Here is a 16,280-nt window from a genome sequence, read left to right on the forward strand (position 1 = left end):
AGAGAGAACTTGTATTAAATAAAATAAAATAAACAAACATTTGCAAATCAATTTGTAAACGATTAGTAGTAATTAGCGGAATTGTTTCATTCTCAACCACTTGCGTTTTCACAGAAACGAATAAAATAATTTTGCACCGAATAAAAAATTCGGGGTACATTACAGTCGATCGGTATTATCGCCAAAAAATCGCGACTAGCCGATAAACGATTGCATCTCGCGGGGGAAGGAACGATTCGAGGAGACAAGTATAATCGACGTGCAAATGCAGCGTCGAAAGATGCTTGTTGTTTAATTCGGATTCGGGATGGCAGGAACATTACTCGGCCCCGGCGTTGTAAAAACGCACAATTACTTCGTTAACTCTAATACTTGAATGGCACAGCTATTTCCTGCTGCGATTGCATGGAGTTTAATTGCCCCCGGAGTCAACCTATAATCTATTCTCGAGACCGCGGCTGCCGTCGACTACCGAGCAAACATTATCCACGCTTTTTACCCGTCCGAGTGCATAATAATGGGGACGCGTGAACCATTTCGCAGCGATCCACCATCTCCGACCCGCCGAATTATTAACGATACAATCGCCCTTCGCTCGCCGAGCACAATGCGCGCGCCATTTTTTCGCCGGCTACGCCCAATTACCGTTAAATTAACCAACGGGCCCCGTTTGATTAGGACCCGGCGACGGGACCCGGTAGAAATCGAATTTCCTCGAAATACGAACCGCCGTCGATTCCGACGAAACTCAAAGCGATTTGTTTTAACAAAGCATTCCGAAGAAAATGCAATTCACTTTAATGGTAATCGCGATAATAAAACAGAGAATTATTAACAACGGAATTTTAATATAATCGTCGACGTTATATCAAGAGAATAAAACCATTCAAGCACTTCATTGGTTTACCATAAGTTCTGGAAAAATGATTAAAAGGTACTAGGGGTAAGGTTTCCAATTGCCTAGGTTGTCTGGATCACTGTCGCTTTTATTTGTAATTTATTTGAATAAAATCATTCAACCTTATATTTTACACTGCACATATATTACAGTTTATATTTTATACTGCATATATATTACAGTTTGTACATACTTACATAGTTATATATTTTAATTTTTATGTTATTATAATATATAAATTATATTAATATATAATTATATATATTATATATTATATATAATAGTATAAGAAAGAGTGTGTGTGTAACAAGGAAAACAACGCTGCACGTAAAAGACTGGTTTGTAATTCCCGTGTAATTCGGTCGATGTAACCTGGAAACACCTTCGACAAAAACAAGATATCTATCCATCTATCTCTCTAAAAGGTAAAAAGGCACCGAATATTTTCCAATAGCCTATCGGCACGCTAACAGCATCCTAACGGCGGCTGACAATGATAACAGCGATAACGACGAATCACGACCAATGACGGCGGACGAGAAAAATAAAAAGATCCGTGAAAAATAAAGACGCGCGATTACGAGGAGAACGAGAAAGACGGGGCGCGGAAAGAAGAGGAACGAAAGCGGCCGTGAGGAAAAAGGAAGAGGAAAAACGTAGCCGATCGTTTGAATGAAAGTTCGCTAATGACCGAGCCGTCTGCGTACGCTTGTCAATCGAGAGAGGCCGCTTACATAATTGAATCGATAACACGTGGCCTGGAGGGGAGACCGACTGAAACGACGACAGGGAGAAAGCGAAGAAAAAGAGTAAAGTGCGAGGCAGCCGCCGGATGAGCACCGCTGCCATAACTATTTCCAATGTTTTAAGAGTACAGTCCGCGCGAAGAGTTTCTGCCGGACTACACGGCCGGCCGAGGGACACGGCCTGGCTCGACCACCAATGGTATTTATAGCGTTAATCTCGTTTCTCTGCCACAGCTGCATCGCCTGCGAAAGAAACCCCAACGCCATTGATATCGCAATTGCATCTACCAGCCCTCCTCGTCATCTTCTTCCTTCTTTTTCTCTCGCTACTCCTTCTCCCTACTCTTCTTCTCTCCTGTCTTTATCTTCTTTTCCTATCTATTTATTTATTTAGTTAGCACAAATGGGCCGGACGTCCTAATTTTCTGAAAAAAATTCAACATAATGATAATAATAACAACAATTGTTGTTATAGAATAACGATAGAAATAAAAGTACAATATACCACAACGATACACCACTACTACAATATACTATAAAACAGACACTAGCTAAACGTCCTAGCTACTGATAACACGATACGGTTGATTTCTAAATTGATTAAAATCGTCGATAGATAAAGTCAATGTATTGTAGTTACTGTAATTGTTACAGGCGAAGTGAAAATCCTGTTCGAAGGGTTTCTATTTTATAAATGAAATATAATATAAACGGTAAATCAATTACAAACGAAAATAAACACCCCCTATCGAGTCCATTTCGGTTATTGTATGCGCACGGATTTCCGTAGCGCGTTTCTGGCTTCATTATTTACTCGGACGCGTGTTTCTCGTGTTCGTTCACGTGTGTACAGTATACTCCAATTACACGCGCGCGCGTGCAACAAACCTGCCAAATATTTCTCCGCGACATCGACAGACAGTCACGTGTCCGCTGCCTTTTGCGGCGACAGTGCAGTCGATGCTGTTGCGACAATGCTATTTAACGACTGGACATTGAAGAGGAACTTTCTAGGAAGTATCAGACAACTGGAAGGTTTCGTTGACAAATGGATATTAATTTTAGTTTGTCGTTAGAATCACTGGACTCGCTTCGAAGCGAGTTGCTGGAAGCTCGAGGATAAATATTATTATTCTATCTGGTTTCCAACAGAGAGTTCAGCAAATCCGATCAATTAATGAGTACAACTCGTATTAGTTATCATAACTAATTTATAATAATTGGACAAAAACATATCATAACTAATACATAAATTATCACGATATATTATCAATATTATTATCAATATTATTATTATTATCAAAATATTATTATTGTTATCAATATTATTATTATTATCAAAATATTATTATTGTTATCAATATTATTATTATCAATATATTATTATATTGATAATAATTTAGTAAAATTATCAACGATCCTAAGCGTACTCGGTAGCATATACTATGCAGAATGAACCGTTCAAATTGTCTCGGGGAACGGTGAATTTTTCCGACGGCTTTGGAGAAGAGATTTCTTGGCAGTGTATCGTCGTGCTCGTCGTTGTCGATGCCTCGTTCGAGCGCATTTTATTCGTTTATACATAGAGACAAGCGAGCGGCCGCGTGCCGATCGGCTTATTATTTATGCTCGCTTGTCAGTGACTGGACAGTGGTGCTCATACCGAATGCAAATTAGGATCGTGTAAGCGAGTACCCTCTGTTCGAACGATTTCGGCACGGCAGCAGGTTCTTACGGACACTGTACACTGTACGTACACGGCTAGAGGTTACAGACGCGTGTACGGGTTAACGCGTCCCGACTCACCGTTCTCTCCTGAATAAAGAATCGGAGGAGAGAGAGAGAGAGAGAACGCGTGGGAATGGGAAACCCGATGGACCCCGGCCGAGGCGAATCTTTTTACTCGGATTTATAAATATTGATTGCGTCCCGTTCCCCCCTTTGCTTATCTAATCTCGAATTTTATCTCGCGACGAGAGAATTGACGGATATCTCGCACGGAATTTGAATAGTTTCTCCGATAAATTTCTCTTTTATGTTCTCTCGATGACGACCGTCGAAAAATAACCGGTCAATAAATTCCACCCTACGTTGCGTCGTTAATCATTTTCTGTGTACTAAGAATCCAATGCGATAACATTTTGTAGCAGGTTTTATCGAATCAAAGATGTTTCCCTCGCCACGTTAGAAAAGTTTCTTTCTAAAAAAAACGAAGTCGCTGTGCCGTAATTTCGAGGAGAGCCTGCGACATTCTTTGAACCGCCCTGTACACGAAGATTAAACTAAATGTACGGATACGGCGGGGACTTCGGAATATTTCTGACTGTAATTCATTTAAGAACAGCTCGAATACTAATGAATATACGAGAAGACCTTTCCAGGGGACAAGAAACCGAGTCGATTATAATTTCTAATTAGATTAATGCACTGGCTGGCTGGGTCACGCAATGGGACCAATTCAGAGAAGAAAGAAAGAAAGAAAGAAAGAAAGAAAGAGAAAGAATAAGACACCGTTCGGCACATAATAATCCAGGTATTTGCACGGAGGAAGCCGAAGACAGGAATGCACGGGAAAGATAATAAAATATAATGGCCGGGTATATTCGTTAAAATATTCCAGGGACCGTGAAATTTCCTGCGAAGAAGAATAGAATATTTCCTGGCTCGCTGATAGTACGTGGAGTGTTGTGTAGCACGGCTCGCCTAATAGTTTCCCAAGAAACGGCCTGTAACAGTTTACGTGGCTCGAGTACGGTGGAGGGGAAGTCACGTCAGTGCTGATTATATCAGTGTGCTATGACAGACACGTATTACATTAAACGGCTGACAGTGTTTACCGAATGAATCATGTAAAGTGCAACAATAAAACGATATCGACGAGGAGCGGTGGAAAGAAAACGAACAAAACAGCGAAAGAGGATAAAAGAGAAAGAGGATACGAAGAAGAAGAAGAAGGGGAGGAGGAGGAGAAAGAAGAAAATAAACTTTTTCACAGATCGCCGATCGATTCGGCCGTAGAATGTTTGATATTAATTGAGTACCGGTTCAGAACGACGTTGCAAAGTGACGCTAATGAATTATTAATCGATACACTCGGAACACGCCGTCGACTGCAAATTTACTTCCGCCAGTACAAACACAGCCGACCGAGAAGGCGGCGCTGCGACGGCGGATTAAATTCGATAGCGACAACGACGGGCGACGCTGCCAGAAAGAGAGCCGCATCGGGCTCAATTTTTGTTTCCATCGGCCGTCGGACATCTTCATCGGGGGCCCCGAACGCTTTCTAAGCGACGGAGAAGACGAATCCCAACAGGCCGACACGCTTCGACCACCGAAAATAGGTCGAGCAAATCACTTTATGAACTTAATGAGCAGAAGAACCGCCCCTCCGCGCACCCTACGTCCGCGCGACAACCACCCTCTTTATCGAAATAGAACGACCGAAACCTTCCTACGGCGAAGCAATAGAGCGTGACAGAGACACCTCGCGCCCTCCTATATAAGGTGCCGAACAAAAGAACCACGCTCGACGAATGTCCTAATTGTTTGTATAAATGTCGGATTTTTATTACGCGCAAATGTTTGTCGCCATGCTTGACTCATGACATAATCTCTGCTTATGACATAATCTCTTTTGCATACTGTGTATTGTTACTCATTAATTGAACGTGCAAAACAGTGTATTGCAAACGTCGTATATTGTCGAAAAGAAGTTTTTCTCATTAAAATTACATCTGCGCGCAATGTTCGGCAACAATCCTGTGACGTCAAACGCGCACGGCGCGATATGAAAAAAGTCAAGAAAGATGAATTTATCTTCCGTCGCTCGCGGCAATTTGACAATGTTTTTACGGACAATCTGTTTTATAGATCGTTTTATTAGCTACATGCAACACGAAAGATCTACGTTGAAATCTGTCTCACCCCATTTTTTGCTACTGCGCAGATCGTGTTGCAGCAAGGAGCGGCGGACGAAGGTTAAGAACGTCGTAATTTCGGTAACGCTGCGATGCTCTCGCCGTAGAAACGATTCGGTCAGCTTCCCTCTTATCTAACGCCTTTCCTCGAGATATTCGCTTACTTTTTGTTTCACTAAATCACTTATTAATCTAAAAAAAAACACTGACAAAATCACACTTCCGCGTCTCTCGCTACGTCTCCGTCGCTGACTCTCTTCGCCGCCGCTAGGCGTCGCCACCTCTGCGCAGCGCCCTCTATGACCGAAAACGGAATCCCCCCACTTCCGCGGTCAGGCCCGAGCACATTTGAAACGGCATTCCATACAAATATCATTTCAAATAATATTATATATATTTTATTATATATATTACCATTTCAAATAATATTATATATATTTTATTATATATATTATTTCATTTTATAATTGTCTGAGAAAATTATTTGAAGCAACTATTTGAAATAATTACATTACAAATTCTTGCGAAGATTTCGTGAAATAAAATCTTTTCCTTGAATCTTATTTCGTAGATTATTTAGCTCTTGCTTTAAACAAATCCTTGCGACGATATCATAACATAAAATCGTTTCATTCGTTATTTTCAACATTATTTCTTTCAAATAATTGAAAATAAAGAAGTAACGAAATTATTTATAATTTGAAATCGCTTTGTCTTTAATCAATTATTTAATTAAGATTCTGTGTACCCATCCTGGAGACAGTACGCTATATCTATAGCGTGTACAAATGTTCCCTACACTTAAATACGAATCACAACGATATGTACATGCATCGAGTGAGTTATTCTTTTGTCCAGCTATAGGTCGCAGCAAAATTCCGAGCAGAAAATCGAGCGTCTCGTTTTTGCAATTACGCTTCGGGGGACCGACCGGTTCTCCTCGTGATCCGCGTGATCGTCTTCGCGCGGCCGGAGAAATACCTCCGGCGTCCGCGCCACTCATAAGTGTTGATCCTTTAACTCTGGGTAATTAGGCACGCGGGAAAGGTGTAACACCGTGAACGCAAGATGACTAAAGGTGAGTAAACTCCCATGCGTTCCCACCCCTGGCTATTAGGTTCCATGTCATTCGTCGCAATTAAGCAGGTTCGTGCCGCTTTCGTTTTAGGACTCATCGTCGAATGTGTTGGCTTTTAGACAATTGCATCTTTTAATATTAACCCTTTCGTGGTTAAATTAATCATCTAAATTATTAATCTATTTTAGAATCGTGGAAATTAATAGAAATATATTTTATAAATATACAGTTACTAGAGATTTATTGAAAAATCTCCTTTCCAAATTTTTATCTACAAATTGATGTTTTATAGAACTATATTTTACAAATATATCGTTACGAAAGATATTATATCTGAAACGTACGATGCTGTAAAATTAAAAATCTATTTTCGATAGAAATATATTTTACAGATATAGTTATTGGAGATATTACAGTTTTCAACGTACGATTCCGTAGAATAAAACAGACGAAGAATAAAAAGGGTCTCGATGCGACAATGTACGAAGCTGCTATTAATTGTATTTATATTTCAGATACAGTGTTCGGGTATATTGTTCAATGGCGGCGCTGTGTATTCGAGGGTAGCAAAGTACAATCCAGAGTGTGGTATAATGACGAGGTATAGCCAGGGGCTGTTTGAAAACTTAACCCCTCTATACCTAGACTAACAGAGTAAACGTTCTCGTACAACAAATTATAGTTCGAGCCTGCTATTTCTATCAATAAACCTTAGCGCAAATATTTTTATTTAGCTCAAACTTGGTTTTCTTCGAGCGAAATATTTTGCTTGATTTTTTGCTTGATTCCATCTGGTGGCCATTATTAATAGACCCGATTTAATCGTATCTCATCTCGAAAAACGCCTTTAAGCATTTCTATTTAACGCTATTTTTACCAAAGGGGTTAAAGGACGTTTTTGAATAATTCTTCATAAAAATGATTTCCTATGTTCTTTTACCAATCTTTGCTAATTATTAAAAAGTCTTTAAAATTAAATTTCAATGAAATAACTTTTTTAACCGGGCTAAATCGACTGAGAACGTGCAAGAAGGAAATTGAACTTACTTTTCTAGGCCGTGTTAAATTAAACCCACGTAAAACCAGAATTGGGTGTAATTTGATTTGCTAAGAAATTTTAATTCGCGTTCGTCTCTCTCAAAGAAAAGAAAGGGACTAAGACAGAAACGGAGAAGAGCGAGAGAGAGAGAGCGAGGAGAGAGAAAACCGGCACACATTTGGTCTCATGACTATTAAACAGTTCTCGTTCACTTTTCAAGCCTGTGTTTCCGTTCTCAGCCAATTTGCATGTTAGTTTTATTTATAATCGCCGGTCGCGATTAATCACGGAATAAAATGCAGGATCCGCGAGCGTTACGGCATACTCGTCGATCGATATTTTCGCATCCGCCGCTCTGCTGTTTCGTTTCGTTTCGTTTCGACCCGCGTACCTACATCTGGATGATAATGAGCGAACTGAAACAAACTCGCTCCGCCTGTTTGTTTCTCGAGCCCTTCGCACCCCATCCTCCGGCTACACCCTGTTCGATCGTTTTAATTTTAAAACGGCAACCCCGATTCCCCGAAGTCAAATAGTTCTTTGTTTCTCGGCCAATGCAAATATCTCCGGAGCAAGAAAATTCAATGGCTTCCGGGAATATTATCTTCTGGTATCGTGCTCTTCTTCTCGATCTTTCGTCTTCGAGCCCGTTTTTAGGAAATTCTAAAGCATTTCGAAACTTCTGCGATAAATTTCTCAAGCTGTGCGTCCAATTACCGTGCCCTATTAAATAATAATCTTTCAAAGAAATCCACAACGCTGTCCGAAAAGCTGTACTTTCTCCGGCGACTGTATCTCGTTTTTCGGATTCGTTGGCAGACAGCATAGCGTTCGCCGCGATGTTTTATCTGCGCTAATGTAAAAGCGTGCAGGTGATACGAGGGCCACCTGGGTTTCCTCGAGTGTTGCCATATGCCTCCTGGAACCCCCGCGCTCGCAGCGGTGTATTTTCCGTGGCTACGATTACCATAAACATTTAGGGTAAATAATAACGTTGGGAGGCGGACGACAACGACGACGGCAGGCTGAAACTTCATTTGCAGCTCTTGTCTGGCGCTGTTCCCGTAATCTTATCGCATCTAATAAATCCCGCTTACGTAATTCGCTAACGTAGATCATCGGGCAGAGAGAATGCTGCAGATTAGAAAAAAAGAAGAAGAAGAAGAGGAGGAGGAGAAAGGGGAAGAATCGTGTGTAAAAATCATAAATTCAACGCGCCGCAGTGTTACGCAACCCGTTCTACTATCTCGCATCATGAGAATAAACTGTATTAATTGGAGGATCGAGAACGAGTGCAAAATTATACATACACGCTGTTCCAGTTTGCGTCACTCGTTCCCGACCGCGAGAAGCGATATTTATCGACTGAAAAATCTTCGAAACCTATCGCGACGATAGGCTCCGTTCCTTCTTTTCTATTTTCAATTGTATTATTACCTATGCATCGGCACACGTAAGCTCCTATGATTCATTCGGAACGCGAGAATTTCGTGAAAATCAATTACGCCAGAAGTATAAATTCAGCGACCGATGATGATAGAGCGATCGAACAAAACGAAGTAAAATAATTAAATGAAATTAAACAAGAGCGAAATTAAGAGAAATAAAGTGAAATAAAATTCACCGTGCGGATATCGAATGAAAAATTCGGCGCGTGTGTGGATTTTAAATAAAATTCATCGCGGGGATACGCGAAATGAAATTCAATAAAATCTACGGATTTGCTATTCGGTTGAAATACGCCAGCTTTAAAATGAGAATTACGGATTAATAAAGGTAGTAGAACGTTTCAATGAAATCCACTGTGCAGATGAAGCAAAATCGTGCAAATAAAGCGAAACTAGGAATGATAAAGCGGTAAGAGTGACGGCTGGATGAAATTCGATAAAATCCACCCTGCGGATGGAACGAAACGATGCGCAAAAGAAATATGACTACGAAGAGTGAAATATAACTAATTCGATAAAAATTATACTATATAATTTAACACATTTTTTAAATAGAATCGATGCACGGTAATTGAAGCACGATACATCGTTAGCCGAGACATTGAATTTTGGCCACGAATTATTGTTTCCCGACCACTGTGCGTGGCCTTAAAAACGTAACGTGCAGCTTCCCCCTGTTTTTCGTTGTTCCTTTCGCCGTAGCTTCTTGTACTCTCTCTCTCTCCCTCTCTCGATTCTGTTGCTCGTTTTTCTCTGTTTCGAGAACGTGCCGGCTCCCTCCGCCCCCGCGATGCTTTCGGCGGGCACCCGTTTCGCCAGAGGAAAAACAGGCGGAGGGACTACCTATTACATAAAACCCCGAAGAGGCACAACGGCCGGAATGTTACGGTACTCGTGGGCCGGAAGAATAAAAGCAAAGACGACGACGGAAAGGGAATCGAAACGATGGCCTGCTGTTTATGAGGGATAATTACCCGTGGGTCGTGCGCTCCTCGCGGAGAATCGGACGGGTTAATCTAAGCTCTCTTTCTCTTTCTCTCTCGCGCCCTATCTCTCTCTTATTCTCTCCAACTCTCTCTCCGGCATCCTTGACACGACGCGCAGATTGATAAAACTATAGACAAAAATAGATTGTTTACTTTGCTTATCGATCAATTATAAACGAGGCGAGGAAAAAAGAAGCAGCGACAACCGGTGGTCGCACCGAAAAATTCATCACCTCTCTCTCTCTCTCTCTCGTACTTTTCTCTATCGACAGTTGTTCGTAAACAACGCTCGCTCCGATGGAACAACAGAACGGAGAGGTGTTCTACGTATAACGAATTCCTCGGTTTTTTGGTTCCGCGCGGTGGCCGAATTTTAATCTCGTAATTTCGGCGCCCGTCTTTTTATTTTCTCCTTTTTTTTTTCATTCGCCGCGGAATATTCCATCGCGCGGAGAATCGAATTTTTTATTATGTTGACAACAAGCCTCCTCTTCCGTTTCGCTCGGTTTCGCTCTAGCACGATCGGCGATAGAATTCGATTCTCGTGGTCGAAACATATTTTTGTTGTTGTTCCACCCCGGAACGACGCTGTTTCCGTTTATATAATGCTCCCGGAATGATGATGATCGACGTTATTATATTTTTCGAATGGGAGAACCTCCTTTTGATTCCATCGTTGCGGATAGTAATCCAATTCCGTTTCGTTCGAACAGCGAATTAAATTTCAACGGGCGTCACGATTTTATTCCGTTTCGACGGTAATCATGAAACGATGATTGACGTTGTTTATTCGTCGATCGACGTTGTTCAATCGCGGAGGACTCTTTTTCGAAATATTTTCAGCTCGATAAATCTAATTCGGCCGTGTGTACCGTTGCAAAATATCATCGATTTTAATTGAATTTAAACGATGCGTAAAATTCGGCGCGGCCATTGTTTTCCCTTCGGATCCGAGTCGTTCGAAATACATATTACGGATCCTCATTGCTGAACAAACGAATAAGCATTAATGAAACGGAGTTGTTACACACAAGCCGGTATTGTTCCAACGAATATTGTTTTGGAAACAATGATGTCATTCGGCTAGGAATGCTCGAGCACCGTTAGCTAGCAATTACACCGACCGACAAAGAATAAATTGTTTAAACGAGCATCGACTGTACATAAATATTGAACGGCGCGCGCCGGTTGTTATAAACGACGTATAGACGAGGAATGGATTCCTCGGTGCTCCTCGGTTAACCGCATTAAGTCCAATTATGTAATTGCTTGCCAATAAAACCGACCGAATTATCTTATTTCTCGTGCAATCGCCGGAGGGACCGTAAAAAGAGAGACTTGGCCAAGTAATTTCCGATACGTATTAATAGCATATTATAATTATATTAAGATATTAATATACATCGTATCGAGACATATAAATATAATTATAAATAATATTACAATAAGTATATTATAATAAGATGATAATATGAACAACGACTAAATTTAATAATATAATTTTATAATATTAGAAATACAAATTTGAAGGCACTATAAAAACAAAACTCCGTTTAATAACAAAATTCCATTGAAAACAAAACTGTAAAGTCGTTGGAAGAGTTTGAGAATATTTTCATAGCATATACAATTTATTAAAATTATTAAAAGAGGGGAAACATTTTTATCTGGCTCAAGTTTCTTTCAATTAACTCAAACAATTTTTATTTCGCCGAAAAATCCGCGGTATACTTATTCAGCCATCGTTACGTAAAACATAACACTATATAACTATATAACGTAAAACTATAAGAAAAATAAGAAGAAGAAGCAGAAGAAGAAGAAGAAGAAGAAGAAGAAGAAGAAGAAGAAGAAGGAAAGCGACAGCAACAACAACAACCGTCAGAAGAAGAAGAAGAAGAAGGAGAAGAAGAAGAAGAAGTCGGAGGACAAAAAAGACGATCCGTACCAGCAACGTTTAATTGCAACTATCGATCTGTTACATAATTAATGAACTTGCTCGTTCTTTGTCGGCCGTAGCAGCCGGGGATTAAAAACAAGGGAGGACAACAGAGAAACAAGCTGCAGCAGATTCCGTTTTTACGTAGCCGGGGCTTAGGAAAAGTAAATTGCGACGATTAAGCAGGAAAAACGGTGTCTGACTTTCTATAAACTGCGCGTTGAATATTCCTGTTCCTGCCGAATAAAATATTTTCAGAGAGCTCGTGCAGCTTTTCATGGGTTTCTGTAAATATTTTATGTATCTGCAACGACGGCTCCGGATTGCACACGCGTAATGCACTCGGCAACACAACCGACTCTGTTTGTTTAATTAAATTCCCGCACGGCGCGTTTTCTATTCATGGAAACTGCCTGCAACCGACGCGACCCAACCACCCGGAAAATATTCGATCGAGTTAAATACACAATCGATTATTAACGCTGCTGCTTTTTCCGCGCAATCTGGGAAACGCGGATTTTCTATCGAACTACGGCTCGGCGAAACGCTCCTTTGTGACGGAGTTGGAAAATCATTTCATAGAAAATTCGAATCAATTTTTCCAATGAAAGTCGATTCGTATATTTCGAAAGAATTATTGGAACAAAGTTTCATTCTGGAGAATGTTATTCTCCAGTAATATTCTGGAAAATGATTTTCAACGAGTTCATCGAATTCGATTTGATTTCTATGTCGAATAAATTTCTTCGAATATTTCGTATAAAATATTTCGACGAATTCTCCGAATATTTCGAATAAAATGTTATTTCGTTTAATTCGAACCGTTTGCCCGTGATTGCGCGACGGTTTCGAAAATTCTTGGAAATATCTGTCGATATTTCATCGGATCCAATAATTCGATTTCGTTCGCCGTTGTGAAAAAAATCATTTGTCCGACGGAGCAGACGACTTTTTCCAGTCGGAGAGGAAACAAAAAGTGATCTAGCACGCGTCTATGGCGGAGGCAAATATTTCCACGCGGGCATTCTGTACTCTCGAATATCGAACGAGGCGGCGCGAGCGCGCGTGGGCGTTGACTAAAGGAATCTCCGAATGCTCTCGATCGACGACGTATTTCGTCATTTAACTTTACAGCTGGATCAAGCAATTCGACCAAATATATCGAGAGGAAAACGGGTCGGGCCTCTCTCGAACGCGCGTCATGTTCGATACGAGAAGTAACGATCGCCGGCCTTTTTCTCTGCGGAAAGTTCTCGATTTTTCTTTTTTTAATTGAGATCACTGTTTCTAAAGAATCCAAAGAGAAATTAGTAATAACGCTTGCGACGTCCTTTCGTTACAGGATTAATATAAAACCGTCCAACAAACCCCGACTTAAAATATGCATTTTTTCGAATTTTCAATTTTCCTGACTCCGTTCGCCGGCCACGAAAAATCTGGAAAAAATACACGTTAATAACTAAAACATTGTGACTTTTTTCAGAATTTTATACACGTACATATACTACAAACGAACGAGGTACTGGAACGAATTTAATAAGACATATAAAATGATGTATTTCGGCATTATTCCCGTCCGTAGAAGCAGCGCGGGGAAAAAAAGAATCTAATAAACGATCAGAGACATTCTGAATCTTCTTTAAAAACATGTTTCCTGGAAAGAGGAGCGGGTTGCCGGCGCGGGACGTATGCAAAAACGGCCGGAGATGCAATATCAGGCGGCTACGTATGCCACATTTATTTTCCATTCGACCCTTCTTTCCTTTTTCAGTTCACTTTTAGTTGCGTCATTTTATTATTCGCGTAACGTCGTTACTTCTATCTCATTTTATTTCCATTTTGCTCTCGCTTTATTTCCCTCGTTCGCCCCGAGTTTATGGCGCGTTTCTGCGCCCGCCATGTTGCCCGTGCAAATACGGCATTATTATTATTATTATTATTATTATTATTATATTCGTTATTGCAAACAGAGGGCCGCGGCGGCGGCGGCGGCAGGGCCGACATTAATGTAGCTCTCGAAACGCGGATGGATCGATACGGTTTAATACGACGTCAAAAATAATGACAATAATGCAGTGCGCGTAAACGCGATATTGTTATTTGCGTTATTTGCGAACGAAATAGCGTGGCCCCTGGAATAGATTTTAGCCGAAACACGCGGAGGATTAACGTCGCGTCCGGTTTCGATAGGATGATGCGCACAATTTATAAACAATGTCGACATGAATAATAATAGTAATAATAATAATAATAATAATAATAATAATAATAATAATAATAATAGCTGTAATTCTAGCAGCGATAGCAATAATAATAGCAGCGTCGGTAATGTTTCCATTACACAGGCATTAGTAGATGCAATGGAGATCGTACGAACGATAAATGGAATAACATTCGTGTGAAATGCGAGGTTCGGCTTAATTGCTGTTTAAATACCTAACCTTCCTGCAATGTTCTATTAAGTGGATACTCTCGGGCCGTGCGTCTGACGGATCACCTGGTTCACGCAACTTTTTTTTCTCCCTCGCGAGCGCTACGGAAGATGGATACCGCGTTACAGGCCGGGGAGGGAAAAAGAAGCGCATTAAAGAAATCGTTTATTTCGAAACCGAGGCGGCGGAGCAATCAAGAACCTCGAACCCGTAATATCCTCTCGGAAGTGAAACCATCGCAAAGCTCGTGTATTGTTTCGCTGATGTGTGCAGAGCGAATCACGCGAAATACGGCGGAACCTCCGGTATCCGAAATAATATAGGCAGCCTCGATGTTTCATCGAGGAATTCACGGATATTAAAACACAGCCGGATTAAAGAAGAAAATTAAAACAGAATTCAAGGGTACCCGGTCGAACGACGTGCTCCCGACTCGGCCGGGAATAATTAAAGGAGGAACCGTATTTTGCACAATCGATAGAAACAATCTCCAGCCTCCGTAAAAGTCCGCGGTCTAATTATTTCACGGTCGCCGGACGAAAAAACCTCGAAGTTGTAATCCGTTCGGCCAGGGATTTTCCCATGATCGGCGGCGCAACGTAAAAACGATTATGTGGCAATAAAATTCGTTCGAGGTCGTTCACCCGGCGAATGCCACGGGCACGATATGATTTAAGTTATGCTACTAGGGATAATGACGGCATTAAAGAATTTCCGGCAGCTAAATAAGAAAACGAGAAACGGCCGTGGAATGCTGGCGAGTATAAAGGACGAGTTAACTCGCCTTACCGATAGAGAGATAAAAGGAGAACCCTACCCCTTGTGAAACGTTTCGAAAACGGTACTTTTTTCATTTCCAGCTGTCTAAAATTAAAGCCAGGCTTTCCTTTCTGTCGCTACGGCGTTCACGAATGGAACACGTTCGTAAATAACGAAGCTGCGAATTCATTTGTTGACAAGAAATAACAAGAATTGTTGCAAATCGAATAAATCGATGCGAAAACTTGCAAATCGAATCGACTAATAAGGAATAATAAACTGAGCGTGAAATCACAAATGCGAACTCAAATTTCTTCAAAATTCTACAGAGTAGATTTTTTTTATATTTTCGCTACAGGTTTAGATAAAAAAAAGTTGAAAAACCATCATTTTTTAAAATCTTTTACCACGCAGAGCGATTGCAATTCTGGAAAACAATTTTCCAGTCATTGTCCAGTACTCCAAATCCCTGCAACATCCCCGAAGAAATTTAGAACATCCACGTTCGCATGGCCCAATTATTAAAAAAAAAGTTATTCCGTTTAGCTATTGCAGCTATTTGTTAAGTGGATATATTCGAATTGGCACAAGAGTTTTCCGGAGAGCACGTTTCGAGGGTGTCGAATCAAAGTCGTTCAGGAAATGATTAGAATCGTCGAATTTCGGGAACGGACCGAGCTGGGCCGGGTCGGGCCTGCCACTCGGAAAAGAAAACCTCGTGGTGCGCACCCGAGGGATCGAAAAAAAGATGGGATATAGGGCAATGGCCCCCGACGCTCCCTCCTTGCCCCGTGTCTCATTGTGTACCCTCGCCGCGTGTAATCGCATATATGTATACCAAGCTGTCCAAGCCCTCCCGTGCTCACCGGCTTCTCTCTCACTCTCTCTCTCTTTCTATGTTTCTCTCACTCTCTCTCTCTCTCTCTCTTTCGCATCCATTTCCCTGCTTCTCGACACCACGTGTTCGTGGTGTCTCTTTCTCTTTCTCTCTGTTCCTCTCTTTTTCTCTTTCCCTTTCTCTCTCTTTCTCTCTGC

At 41.0% G+C, this 16,280-nt stretch overlaps 1 protein-coding gene and 1 long non-coding RNA gene across 3 annotated transcripts in view; both read right to left on the reverse strand.

Annotated features, from left to right (window-relative positions):
• Positions 1–16,280, reverse strand: part of LOC117222189 (uncharacterized) — a 300,049-nt gene that overhangs the window by 225,278 nt on the left and 58,491 nt on the right. The window lies entirely within an intron of this gene.
• On the reverse strand, positions 966–6,410 carry LOC143259181 (uncharacterized). Its single transcript, XR_013033010.1, has 2 exons — positions 5,572–6,410; positions 966–2,069 (listed from the first exon to the last, which is right to left on the reverse strand). It is a non-coding gene; the product is annotated as an uncharacterized LOC143259181 (long non-coding RNA).

Source organism: Megalopta genalis, chromosome 3, assembly GCF_051020955.1.
Source record: "Megalopta genalis isolate 19385.01 chromosome 3, iyMegGena1_principal, whole genome shotgun sequence".
Classification (NCBI taxonomy): Eukaryota; Metazoa; Arthropoda; class Insecta; order Hymenoptera; family Halictidae; genus Megalopta; species Megalopta genalis.